Below are 13,341 nucleotides of genomic sequence, written 5' to 3'. Positions count from 1 at the left end.
TCGATTTTATCCTTAAAAACAGGAGGTTCGCCCACTTGTTCACCTGGGACAGCTGTTGGACAGCAGAGGCAAACCAAGAAGGTTATAAGAGCCTGGGAATGTTTAACATCTAGAAAGCAATCAGAACATAGCAACTGCTCAGGGAATTGGACAGGAAATATGGAGAGTAACCCTTTCCTGCCTGAAAGGAAAGACAAGAGGAAGTCATTTAGCCTATGACAAATACGCAAACTGAAAAGTGAGCCCGTTAACAGTTCATCTATTCAAATTAAGCACCAAGTAAGCGAGTCACATCAAAACGTACGGTTTGGTGAAAAAAAGTATTTACCCCCAGTTCTGCCTTTTTATCAGAAATGAAAGGGCCTCGCAAAAAAAAAAAACAACTCCGTTAAAAATAAAGTGCTTTTCTTGGCTGTCCCAATGATGTGACAAATGATTGACACATCGTAAGCCACACATCCAGCCTCTGATTGGTTGTTTTTCTTTGGGCACTGTTGTTTTCTTGGATGCAAATTTCCAGGCACAAGATGCATCAAGCAGAGATGCCAACCCTTATGCTGTCGACTTAAATTGACAAAGGGCCCTCGGGCGCGCATTACTAGCTCTCCAGTTAACTTGCATTAGCTACGAAGCTTGTAGCAAGCTGAAGTTTAATTCTGCATCCAACGGTGGACTAAAACATCACCAATCAAATGACTCAAGTTGTCCGTGCGCATTTTTTGGCTACCTGACGATCGTTTATGTTTGCTATTGTGGTTGAATCAACATTTTTTTCCCTGACACGAGATGGACCTTTCCCCAGTCACAAGACAAATAGAGGAATTTCATCCTCCTAAACTGTAGCTGCTGACAACAAGGCTTCTCTTCCTCAAACCGGCTTATGTGGCAAGACTTGCGCGTGTGTATAGGTGATAGGAAGTTTCGTTTCCGTCCAGTGTTCCGCCTGGCCTCTTTACTTTACAGTCTCTTGTTCACTTTTTTACGGTGTACATAAACCATTTTGCTTTACTGCTAATGAAAAGCGAGGGTTTGTTGGAGATTCTGTGAGGATCATCCCTAATAATGTATCCAATAAAATAAACAAGTTTGCAACCACGATATTAGCTGTTGTTCAGAGATCAGTTCGGATAATAGAGTTGCATGAAAGGACAACTTTTCAGTGGTGCAGTTTTCTGAGCCTCGAAACCTTGGAGACAATCTAGATGGCTATTTTATTTAGTGTTATCATATTGAAGGGTTGTTTTGAAACAATGCTTGGATGATTAAACCAATTTAACATTCTGATGGGGAAATAGATCAAGAGAAAGTGACTACAAAGTGACAGCACAACCAAAATACAAGCATAAAAAGCACACTGACCCTAATCACATTTACCCTTTTACCCACTAAATCCAATTCCTTGTGCACACTAAATTCATACGCAGCAATACTTCTGCAGCCTGTAGCACCAGAATAAGAGAGACACATCCATCCATCACATGGTGAGGTTATTGTGCCAGTCGGTGTGAGTTGATGATGAAAAAAACGTTTATTATCATCTCCCATTTGCCACGAGAGAAATGAGATCATGTGGTGTGGCTTTACAATCAGCGTTGCCCCGGGTGACATTATTTATTGAAATAAGTTCAAATATGTATCGCGAATGCTTTATGAACAGAGCTTCTGTCGAAGTCACTGTTGGCTGCAACTCGGCTTAACATTGGCTTGCTCGCTCTTCACAGATGTCCCTTGTGAGAAGCGCCGAGGGGTTAACACACGAAAGCGTCGGAACGGTTTAATTTACCCCTTTCATGAATGGAAAGGATTTCCTTTCGATGGCCTATTTTAATGTATAGACAATTTATGGTCCTTCCTTGAGCGGAGATTTTCATCTTAATTACTTTGTTAATTAGCTGCGATTCACAGGCAAAGTCTCTCTACATTGCTGAGAGTGCTCCTCAACAATCTCTCACATCCTCTTTCCCATTTTTCAAAGCACTTGTGATTCTGATTTGCAAGTGCTTTGCTGAAGGTGGGATTTTTTTTTTTTTTTTTTATTTCCCCTCAAATGACAGCAAGCCCCAGAGAGCTCCAGCTATCGGTTTCCACTGGCCGGTTAAATCGAAGCGGAACATGGCTTTCTTTCCCTTCCCTCCTTACGTCCACGCAGTAGACTTTGAATCACATGGACGCATTCCACAAATTTATGTTTATCGTTTTCCAATGAAACAGTCAGACGGGTAGGTGATGAAATGGCTCCCTCATTCCGGGTGCTTCAACTTTGATGGATAGATCGACCATTTAACTAATCAGAAAGAACTGGACACCGTTAAAGGAATAGAAATTTGTAAACTTTTTTTTAGCCAAACGGTGTTCATTTGCGAGTGATGTTTAGCATTGTCTGATCAGCAGCTTGCGATATACGCAAACAGGTTGCGCTGAACACGAACAAGAAGTAGGCGTATTGGCACCGAGGCTCGCTTAAGAAGAACAAGCTAAGATCGAGGAGAGGCAAGGTCCAGCTGAGGCAGCTGCTTGCGATTACTCTCACCCTTCGCCCCCACCCTCTGGCAGGAAATGAGCAATCATTTAGTACTGACAGGTACATGCTGAACCACTGCTATCTCTGCTCTGAACCAACCAAATAATGTATTACAGCAGTTTAGTATTAACCTTAAGCCTCTTAAGTGTCAATGCAAGGTTGGGAGGTTTATATCTCTTCAGGTGAGAGTGTGTCTTTCCGAGCAGGGCGAATCATGAAGTGACCCTCAAACGATAAATGGACAACTCTTCCACTTTGCTAGAGAGCATATCAGAATCCATGTATGCAATTATGATGCAGTATCAAAGAGAACAAATCCGCCTTTGTTTTTTTTGTAATCCGACTCAAACATGTGAGGTGCTTTTCTGGTTGTGAAAAGCAGTCATTTAGAGGCCTCTGGTGAGTTGTGGAGGGCTTAGTGGGTCCAGCTGGACCTGGAGTGGAGCTGTGGACCTGGCTGAATGCAGTGCCAAGTAACAAGACCAGTTCCCAGTGACACAGGGTGCATGGAAAAAGGTGGCAGTAGAAACTAGGCCTTTCTTTTTTTTAATTATTTGCTCATTTCGATATTCGGAAGAATAAAACACAGACGATTAATTAGCCAAATAATAAAATTATATATATATATATATATTGAATAAAATAACTTTTTTTAGATCCCATAACATTTACAAAAATAAAGAATTACATGCAAAGCATTTCACTGTTCTACAGTACTATCCAAAAATGAGAAATTTTGCAAATATTTTTGGCAGATTTTTATAGATATTTTATGTTTGAATGTCATTATTTTAAGTTGTAAAGTGTAAATGCAAAAAAAAAAAAAAAAAAAAAGAATTTTGGTGATTTTTAAAAGAGCTCATATCGGCAGATGGAATCGTCCGGCCAATTAAACATCATGCGAAAAGAAAATAAGGGATTAAACTAAAGTTTTTTTTTTTTTTTTTTGCAGTCCACTATAATTTAATGAAACATTTTTTACGTAATGTCAAGACACATTTCAACAGACAGGCACAGAAACAAAAACAATCAATTAAAACAAATAATTCACAGATATGTGGAACATCGTCATTAGTTCTTTCACAAGCTAACCAGCTTCATCTCGAGCTGCATAACATAATGTATTTTACGATGGGAATTCATAGCCAGGCTCCAACTATTTCCCCGATTCACTGTTTCTATTTGACTTGTGCTTATACGGACTTACATATTTTTCAAATGACAGCCTCATTTTTAGTGAAATATTTCCACATGCTCGTAGCACCGTAGGGCCGTATGTGCAAATCTTAAGTCACACTGTAGCAAAGCGACAAGTTTTGTGATGTTAGTGTTTGTGGGAACAATTAAGTTTTGTTATCATACACCTATCATAGTTTGGTTTGGAAGAGTAAAGCCTAAACCTGGCTTGTTTTCTTTCTTGGTCATTTACACCAGGTGGCTACGTAGGGTAAATAGAGTGACATTGCAAAATGGTGACAATTCTACAAAAAAAGAGGAAGGTAACACATTACAGTCAGTGCTGTGTGCTGATAAACACAAATGGCTTTGAATCATCCCCCCCGTCCCCCCACCTCCATTGTTCCCATTCCATTACTGGAAGGAAGTGGTGATTCTGCTCAGCTCGGTGGTGTTGTGGTTGGTACCCACCAACCGGGTGCCCAACATACCTGATGGATACCAAATTACAAACAGCACAACAGGACCACTTTGTAGATTATGAACTAAAACTGGGCTCACAATTTTTGCCAAACAATCTCATTGCGATTTCCATCCAATTTGGCAATCGTATATACTTTGAAAAATGTTCCTGTTCCTTTACCAAAGGTGTACGTAACCAGCTGAGCGGAGCTGCGTTTAGTCGGGCTGATCTCCATGGGGCGATTTTGCTTAATCAGTGAAATTCGAACGTCATCATATCGTGAACGTATCACATCGCAAATGTAATCAATCAAGCACCGCTAATCCAAAATGTCCACGGATGGGAACTTGTAAACAAGCAGCGAGGTTTGTTGTTTAGTCTCTGACAGTCCTCTGCAAACATCTCTGTTGTGCAGCCCCCCCAGATGTCTCATTACCGCAAAACAAGCAGCGGGATGAGCAACACAGACGCCACCGTCCTTCGACGATGCCTCCTTTTCAATTAGAGGAGATTATCCCATCCAGAGCGGGTGATATGCTAGCTTGCCTCACACAGGACGGCCATGTGTCATGTCGGGATAAATTTAGTGAGGGGCCGAATTAAAGGTGATTGCACGAAGGGAGTTGTAGCTCCACATGAGTGCGCAACAAGCTTAATAGCAGGAGGTTGCTCTGGCATCTATAAACTTTACAACCTATGAGAATACGTAGGCAGAGACACAGTTACACACTTACTACCCCTCACAACCTCTCATAAATTAAAGCAATAGCATCCCACAACTCCTTACACTATGCAGTAGCTTTACTTGGCAGGCATTAATCAAATCACAAACCTAAGCCAAGGGGAATTTCTGCAAGCCATGCATTAGCAAAAGCAGGTAGATACCAGACACATTCATCCTTCTAAGACCAACGTAATACCACTGCGCTCATACCAATGCCTGCATCACTCCCTTTTACCAGATTAGGAATAACATGACATTTAACACGTGAGGAGAACTGACAACATGCAGATAAAACAGTGAGGACAACGAATCTGCCCTCTCTCCACCCCCCAAAAAAAGAAAAACAACAAACAAACCAAAACGCATATTTCTTACATATCTGAAACATGATCAGCTTGTTGTGCAACCATAGAAGGATAGTCTTGAAATAGAAAATGCAGCTGCAAAACAGTGAAGCTCGCTGCCTGACACTAACTCTGCGTAACTTTCCAAAGAGTCTGTGCCATAGCTGGAGCAACTCCACTGACCATGGGCGTCTGTGGTTAAATTGTGCTCGTCTACAGGTCCGGAGGAGGCGGGCAGGCTCCGCTAGTGCTGACACGGAGCACCCTTGCAGGGGAACGACTGAGTAATGGCAGGGTAACGTGATCCAGGGCTCGGAGGGAGTGGGCGCAACCGTGACGCCTAAATCATAGCTGTGGGAAGGAGAAAGGGAGGCACGCAAAATGTGTTTGCAAGACGGATATGTAGGAAGATGAGAGGCTGAGGAGACAAAGGGTGGAGTAATGAAATAAATTAACAGGGGGGCAGTATATTTTGGGAACCGCCCCAGAACACGGGATGCAAGGGATGCTGCCATTCATGAATGTACCGCACCTCTTGAAGTGGGAGGACCCTCTGAGGAATGACAGGGTGGGGCTTGGGTTTCATATTTTATAAGATAGTCGCAGACAGAATAAACACGTTTGAGAGCCAAAAAGACTTGCTTTGTAACTCTTTTCTAAAGCTAATGTGGTTCGGATCGCTCAACATCCCCCAGACACCGATACCCGGCACAGCTCCTCTGACGCTGTCCATTACAGTGATGGGTTAAAAGAAGGGACGCAAAGATTCATTGAAAATTGATAAATCGATTTACAATGATTAAAATATACATCGATGTGAAAAAATAAAAATGAAAGTATTGATTTGCAATGTCAGAGCCACACAAAAAAATGGTGCCTCAGGGACGTGCACCATTTTGTATGTGTAGATTATAGTCCGCATACTAGAGAAGCAAAACAAATCATTTTGTATTAAGGTTAAATTAAAAACAAAATTTTAAATCAATGTTTATTTGAAAGAAAGGCTAAGCACGGTCATGACCAAAAATATTCGAACTCACCCAAACAATAATTTGACTTATTGGATGGGACAGCAAGGTTGAAGCATACCAATATCTAAAGCTTAACAATAGATGTCAGATATAATATTTCTTTTAAAACACAAGTCTAATAAGACGAAGCTGAGAAACAATATTCCCCCGACTACTACTGAGCCACAAACTCATTTTTCCATCCACCATATGGTCCTCATTCATTATTCAGACTTGAGATGCGCTTTCCTTGTTCTTCTACCATCCGTTCATGACATATTTGGGCAGCACTTACCCGACAGGACAGGACACGTATAAGCAGACTTGTGTAAAAGAGAAAAGATGTTTTTAAAAGAGCCAATCGCAACAGTTTGGACCAATTAGATTAGAGCAGGGATGTCCAAAGTTCTGCTCGCGGGCCATTTCCATCCTGACGCTCGGTGGCCACCCCGCAGTACATCTCCACAGTATCATAGAGCTGTCGAAAATTAATACGTCAACACAACAACTTTTTAACACACGCCCCGTATTTGGAATGCTGCGTAATTGGGGAATTCCAGTCGTGACGCAGTAGACGGGTGCATGGAGAACTGTGCAACGCTGCTGCCAATATACACAACTTATTTCAAGAGGAGAAAGCTGCAGCGGACGAGCCAATTGGACTGTCAAGGAGCGCCACCTCTTCCCGGCTTCGAGGGGAGTCAGCCGAGTCTGCTACTGGTTAGCAGTTAGCATCGAGCTAGGTTGCTACTAGCTTGTATGCCCTTGCGTCTTGGAAGGACTCCGTGTCAATTGCTCTTGAGCTGAGGGGCATATTTTATTTAGCAACTCCATGACATAAAAGCTCCCATATGCATGTAATATACATCCATTTTCTGTACCGCTTATCCTCAACTAGCAAAGGCATTTTTCTTTTCCTGACTCATTCGGCAGAAAGCTGCATCGCAAATGACAATCAACATCAGTACTGTGATTCCAAAAATAAAGCCACAGCAAAAGACTTAAAATCATTTGAAAAAAGATTTGTAAGCATCTTTGTTGAATCATTTCTACAGACTGCTTCTTCAAAGCATTGTAATGAGTGGTGCTTGAAAGAAAAGAGTGTGCGCGCGCTACATCGGAACATGATCATAGTTACGATTGAGCGGAAACGTTAGACAAGCATCTAAGTTTCCTTTGCCTGCTTCCACCCTCGTCATCTCGTCGCGAGAAACCACGGTGGAGCTGCTTAGAAGCCAAAGTCAACTTCACAACCAGCTGCACGGCATGGATTTTGTTTACGCAAGGTGCCATGTTTACATGCCAACCCCTTCCTCACGTTTGGAGAGAATGAAAAATACGCCAATGTTCCTCTTCCATCAGAGCCATTGTATGTGACGCACCCTTAGAAGTGTGAGCGATTTGCCACGGTGAGCGTGATAAACGAGGCTGTCACAGTCCAACTGTGACCGACTCCTCCGAAGAGCTGAGAGCTGCACTGGGCCTGTGAAAACTCTTAAAAACGTGTCAGCTAACCAATTTTCCAAGTGAGCAGGAGGCTGCTTTGAAATGAACTATAAAGCATGAATCTAATTGTGCGCATATTTTACAGATTACGATTTACTTTACTGACTTATATACGAGAAACACACTCAGTGCAGAGTTTACAGACCTCTAAGGAAGACAGCAACCAAGCATTTGCAAATATTTGAACGATCCCCAGCAAGTAAATATTAAATCATTCATTTCCTATGCTGCTTATACAGCCGTCATTTAATCACGAGATGTGTAATGTAATAAGCATTGTAACAACAATGTAACAAGCCAACCCTTGTTGTATATGCATTCAAACAGGAAATTCAGAGTCCTCAGTTAACCTTTCATACATTTCTCAATTTAAATGAGTGTGCCTACTTTGTAAAATTGTCCCATAATTTCGCAAGGAACTGAATACTTGTACTTTTTTTCTCGGCTACAACTTCAGTGGAGTGTACGATTTTTTTGCCAAGTTCAATTCATTGTGCACATCGACAAATCTCATGTGTAACAAATGACTCGTATTTGTGTAAGTACAGTATTTTGTCATATTTGTTGCAGTACTGTATAAATTCCAAAAGAAAGCACCGTAGCACATGGCCCAAATCTAATCTGGAAAAATTCCTTGTGGTTTGTGGTTCCACTCGGCCAAGAAACTCACATGTGAACAAAATATTCTGCTGAGCTCGGTTAGACCTGGGTTTGATTTTTACGATGGTGAACGTGGCCTTAGTAGCTTCAATGAGTGGAAGATTTTGTATACAGTTCAGTTGCATTCATTTTTTTAATACAATAACTTTGCATTTAATCACTTTTTTGTATTTTTACATTTTTAAAGAATGTGTTAACGTTCAAACTATGCACAATGTTTCAGTGGCTTACGATTATACACAATGCACTTTTTAGGAAAAAAAAACAAACCTTCCCTTTGCATTTCATGACCACTTAGGCCTACTAGGCCTACTGTAGTAAAATGTTGGTCATGAAGGTGGTACTTGAAAAGCTAAGAATTTATGGAGGCGTCACCTGATGTCAAACGTTTGAGAACCACATCAGCTTTACTCAACCTTCGTTGGACCAATAAATAAATAATAATTTAGACAAATTATTTAACACAGGATCAGTGCTCATGCAATGCACTCTGACAATTACTTTCACATTTTCACACATTTTTAAAGAACTCATCTAAATATATATGCCAACCTAAATATTACAAATGCGAGCTTGGGAGCAATTATAATGTTACAAAGAGTGTGGAGTCTTAACAGCGATATTGAAATTAATGGTGCAAGAATGAAATTTGTATGGACAATTCGTATGGTCATACATAATTTTTCATCACCATCAAAAAGTTTGCTTATGCTTCTATTATATATAGATAAGACTCAAACAATGCACTGATTGCAATTCTCAATTTGGGAAATATATACGCAGAAAAGACGGAATTGCAGTAGATTGACATGAGAGCCCACCGCCAGAGCTCAAAAGAAAAAAAAATTGTAGGGGGCAAGTGAAGGGTAAATGCACGCAACCCTTTTGGGGGGGGCAACATGCGGTGACAGCTAGACATTGAAATGGCAACAGCTCCAAAAAAAAAAAAATTGCAGGTCTGAAGGGGTGCGAAATGAAAACTTCCTGCAAGAGTTGCAGCATGTGGGATTCGCTGACCTTTACAGATTGTTATAATGTGACAAAACCTGGCTTCCTGGCAGTGGTGAAAATAATATTTTGTACCTGGAAAGGAAAACCAAAACCCCCTCTGGAATATACACCACAGAGCGAGCTATTTCCAGTTTCGGTATGTTGGCTTTGCTTAGAGGGGAATTTCTCCTTCACTTCTCCTCCCCACAACGCATCTTCAATTTATCACAGCTGATCATCAACATCGAAGACGCATTTCAACTGTCACGAGCACAGTAATACACTACAAACATTCCAGTAAAATAAATATGCTTAGTCCTTGCAAGAATTTGAAACAAACCTTTCTTTTTTTTTTTTTCTACTCACTGATTACGAGAAACATCCATGCTGACATACGGCAAGCTCACAGTTGCCAAGCGTCGCTGATCAGGCAGAAAAGCTTCCAGTCACCAATCGATTAGGAAACCGATACAGCAGATGGCTTGTTTCACAAAATCATTTTCATTTCACATATTCAACAGTGGAGGAGCCAACATAAACTGCAAAAAGGCAGAGACTTCAAAAAACAAACTCGGAAGTTGATCGGACAAATGGTCGGTATTTTACATCAACTGTGGGCCAAACAAATCGACGACAGGACATCGTGAATTCCCCAACCCCTTGCCAAAATAAATAAATTAATAAATAAATAAATAAAATAACATAAAATAAAATAAAAAATAAAACTCCCATGTTAGCCTTTTAGCACAGGACGTTTCAGGTGATGTTACTATGTCAGAACATATTTAAATAAAAAAAATAAAAAATAAATTGCTGCAATTGGGCCAGAACCTCTTATGTCACAATTTTGTAAATATATTTTTTTCACAAATCCATACTATTGGTCAGTCCACAAATGCAGGTGTCACTTTTACAAATTACTGAGCAAACTAAAGTTACATTTGGCCTCTATTTGGAAGCCAAAACTGGCGGTCAGAATTCTGACCTCAAGCCAAATTGGGCAACTGCCAGTTAATCACTCAAAACAACTTGCTCTTATTTTTAGCATGCCGAACTTTTCAATCAAAGAAGGAATGTCATTAACACTACCACAACACATTTCTCTTCCTATGACCTACCGGCATAATAAATTCTCCATCAAAGTCCTCTTCATTAAAATGACATGCGCGTTCACCAATTTGAGAGGCAAAAACAACCTGTCAACTGACGTCAGTAAATTCTATGATTTAATTTTTGTGTGAATTGATGCAATAACTTGCTGAATACACATTACACAGGCGGGATTAATGTTTAACATTTGCAAACTTTTACTAAGAAGTTGAAAGAAACATCCAAACCAACTAGCACAGGTATATCCAAAGTCCAGCCCTTGGGTCATACCCAGCCCACATTTTTTTTTTTTAACCAGTCCGTGACATGCTTACAGGGTAACCCAAAAGCACCTATACACATCCGTTATTTCAGTTCAATTAATCGTTGAAGGCCTGATAAAATGTATAAACAGAGTGAAATGCATAATTCTCTCCACTTTCTACCCTGTGTTAACATCCGATTTATGAAACATATCACTTCATTCACAATTGTCCAGTCACATGTTATGCTTGAAGTATGGCAGAAAAGATTCACCATGTTACATACCAGTTTTCTTAGAACTAGGGCCTCACAATCCATCAATGCATCCCTACTCCCGTAGGGCACCTTTTCACAGCTTCGATCCTCAAAACCAGCCTGTAAAAAAGTGAAAGAACTGTTTAAGCAAAACAGACTCCTAAAACGGCCCCGCTTTGATAGAGCAGATCTGGTATGCTTTCGCATATGGTTCACACACAACTGAGCACAAATAAAATGCATTCATTATTTTGTGACACGAGACGTGTCCATCTGCAATTTGAATGTGGTGTCTCTTTTGTGCACAGGAAAAGACTTGATCACTTAATTTACCTTATCAGACCGTGCCAAGTAAAAGCAGTACAGTGGTAAGAGGACCTTGATAGAGAGTATAAAATTCTGATTACATGTAATCTCAGACGTCAGCACAATCACTATTGAGAGTACATCAGACGATACATTCTTTAAATCCTGTTCCGAATGGGTTGTGTTGGCGTAATAGCGACTGTGCTAGAACATCCTACAATTTGCGTGTCTTGTCTTGCATTTTGATGTTTATTACCACAGCAGCTGATAAATGAACACAATTATCCGGAATAGTAACAAAAAACGCCACTTTTGTACTGCAAAGAACTGGCTCATCTTAGCTTATTTCAGTGCTTCTCAATTATTTTCTATTACGCCCCCCTCCTAGCAAGAAGAAAAGAATTCCCCACCATCAACACCCACTCTCCACTGCAACTATAAATTATATCATTTTTATTGAAAAATAAACCTACACTGTAGTTAATATTTGCTGCGTACAATGTGCAATGAGAACACCACTGCCATCTACTGGACTGGATGTGCAATTACACTGTCTTGTAGTACGGCGGGGGAAAAAAGCATGTTCCCCAGGGTCACACGCGCCCCCTTCAGCATCGCACCGTAGCCCCCCATTATTTGAGAAGCACTTGCTTAGTTAGATGGTTGAAGTTCCTCTACAATCTGGTATCACGTGAAACTGTCAACGAGGCAAGGCATGCTAAAGAAAAAAAACAATGACATGGTGGAAAGAAGGTCTCCTGTATCGACTTTTTGCACGTGACTGTAGTGAGATAGACTTGAAGACCGGCGTGTAATAGTGCCAGAGAGAACCAGAGCTGGCACGTAGCAACATGATCCAGAACACAAACAATAACGTGCAGAAGTCAGCAAGTGCAACTGGTAAAATATTGTCTAAGATACCTGTACCAGTATGCCACAGTTGTCCTACAAGCGTGCAGAAATGTCTCGCTTTTTTTTTTTTTTTTTATTAAATTTGTCAGGCAAGATACTGTTGTACCTGGATCTGGCTGGTACTTTACATATACCTATAAATTGACTATAATGTGTGCATTATAGAAACAATTTGGTTTGGAAATAACAGTGACTTGTTTTCCTAAAAAGTTTCAAATCTGGAGACACAACAGGGACGAGTTCTACGCACTAGAGTCGCAGCATCCTCAATGCGTGCACATCACTTTGAGGTGGTTTGTGACATTTGCTTGCAGCTGGAAATCTTTATTTAGTGACGTTTGTCTGCGTAGCATCATCGAAGGGTTAGCGCGGGCCTGCTCTGCACTAACTGTACAGAAACTGACAGACGTCACGATAGCGTTCAACAACACCACAGTTGTTGCATGTGCATATTCACGTCAGTTGCATTGTATTGCATGTTGTAGTTTTTCCACTTTGACGGTGTTATACAAACAGTAAATGAAGACCTAATGCAGATAATCGAGCTACATGTCCAAGCTATGTTGACTGACAACAGTGCAAACGAAGCCCTGCTCGGCCTCGTTGACGTGACTCAAAGCAACTGTTGAATAACCTCGAATGGTTTCTCACCTGAATCTCCAGTGAACTGGAGGTAGCACCTTCACTCTACAGACGAAGACATTTTCGAAAATACTCTGCAAAACCGTCGATTCTCATTTCTGTTTCGCTCCAGCCATTTTGGGCCAAACCTTCAATGAGATCACCTGGGGGTGCTACATTTGCGGGAGTTATAATTTTCATTTCTCATTGTTCTTATCAAATAGGTTCATGCACATTTCAGGTAGAAAAGATATAGTATATAATATATAGCTTGATTATTTCGTCTTGTGACGGGTCAAAGAACGCTGATTTCTAAACATGTTTAAAGCAAAACACCTCACATGACAAGAAATGGTACAGCCCGCCTCTCTGTGAGTCTGCAGCCAAGCGCTCAGCTGCTGAGTTTAGTGCAGCAATGTTTTTCCCACTGGCGTGCGCTTGTGAGGAGCGGAAAGATGCGCGTAAATAATCCCACTCCATAGGCAAAGATTCTGGATATT

At 40.8% G+C, this 13,341-nt stretch overlaps 1 protein-coding gene across 1 annotated transcript in view; it reads right to left on the bottom strand.

Annotated features, from left to right (window-relative positions):
* The window catches only part of znf438 (zinc finger protein 438), a 29,826-nt gene extending 16,807 nt beyond the window's left edge, over nucleotides 1–13,019 (bottom strand). Inside the window, exons 1-2 of the mRNA XM_088283568.1 lie at nucleotides 12,872–13,019; nucleotides 11,033–11,122 (exon numbers count right to left, since the gene is read on the bottom strand). The gene's annotated coding sequence lies outside the window, so the exon portion shown is untranslated. The remainder of the gene's footprint in view (nucleotides 1–11,032; nucleotides 11,123–12,871) is intronic.
* Nucleotides 13,020–13,341: the final 322 nt, after the last annotated feature.

The sequence above is a fragment of the Idiotropiscis lumnitzeri genome, chromosome 19, assembly GCF_059441095.1.
Source record: "Idiotropiscis lumnitzeri isolate Australia: NSW breed Sydney's pygmy pipehorse chromosome 19, RoL_Ilum_1.0, whole genome shotgun sequence".
Lineage (NCBI taxonomy): Eukaryota > Metazoa > Chordata > Actinopteri > Syngnathiformes > Syngnathidae > Idiotropiscis > Idiotropiscis lumnitzeri.
Note: the sequence above shows the minus strand (reverse complement) of the source record. Positions and strands in the feature narration are given on the sequence as shown.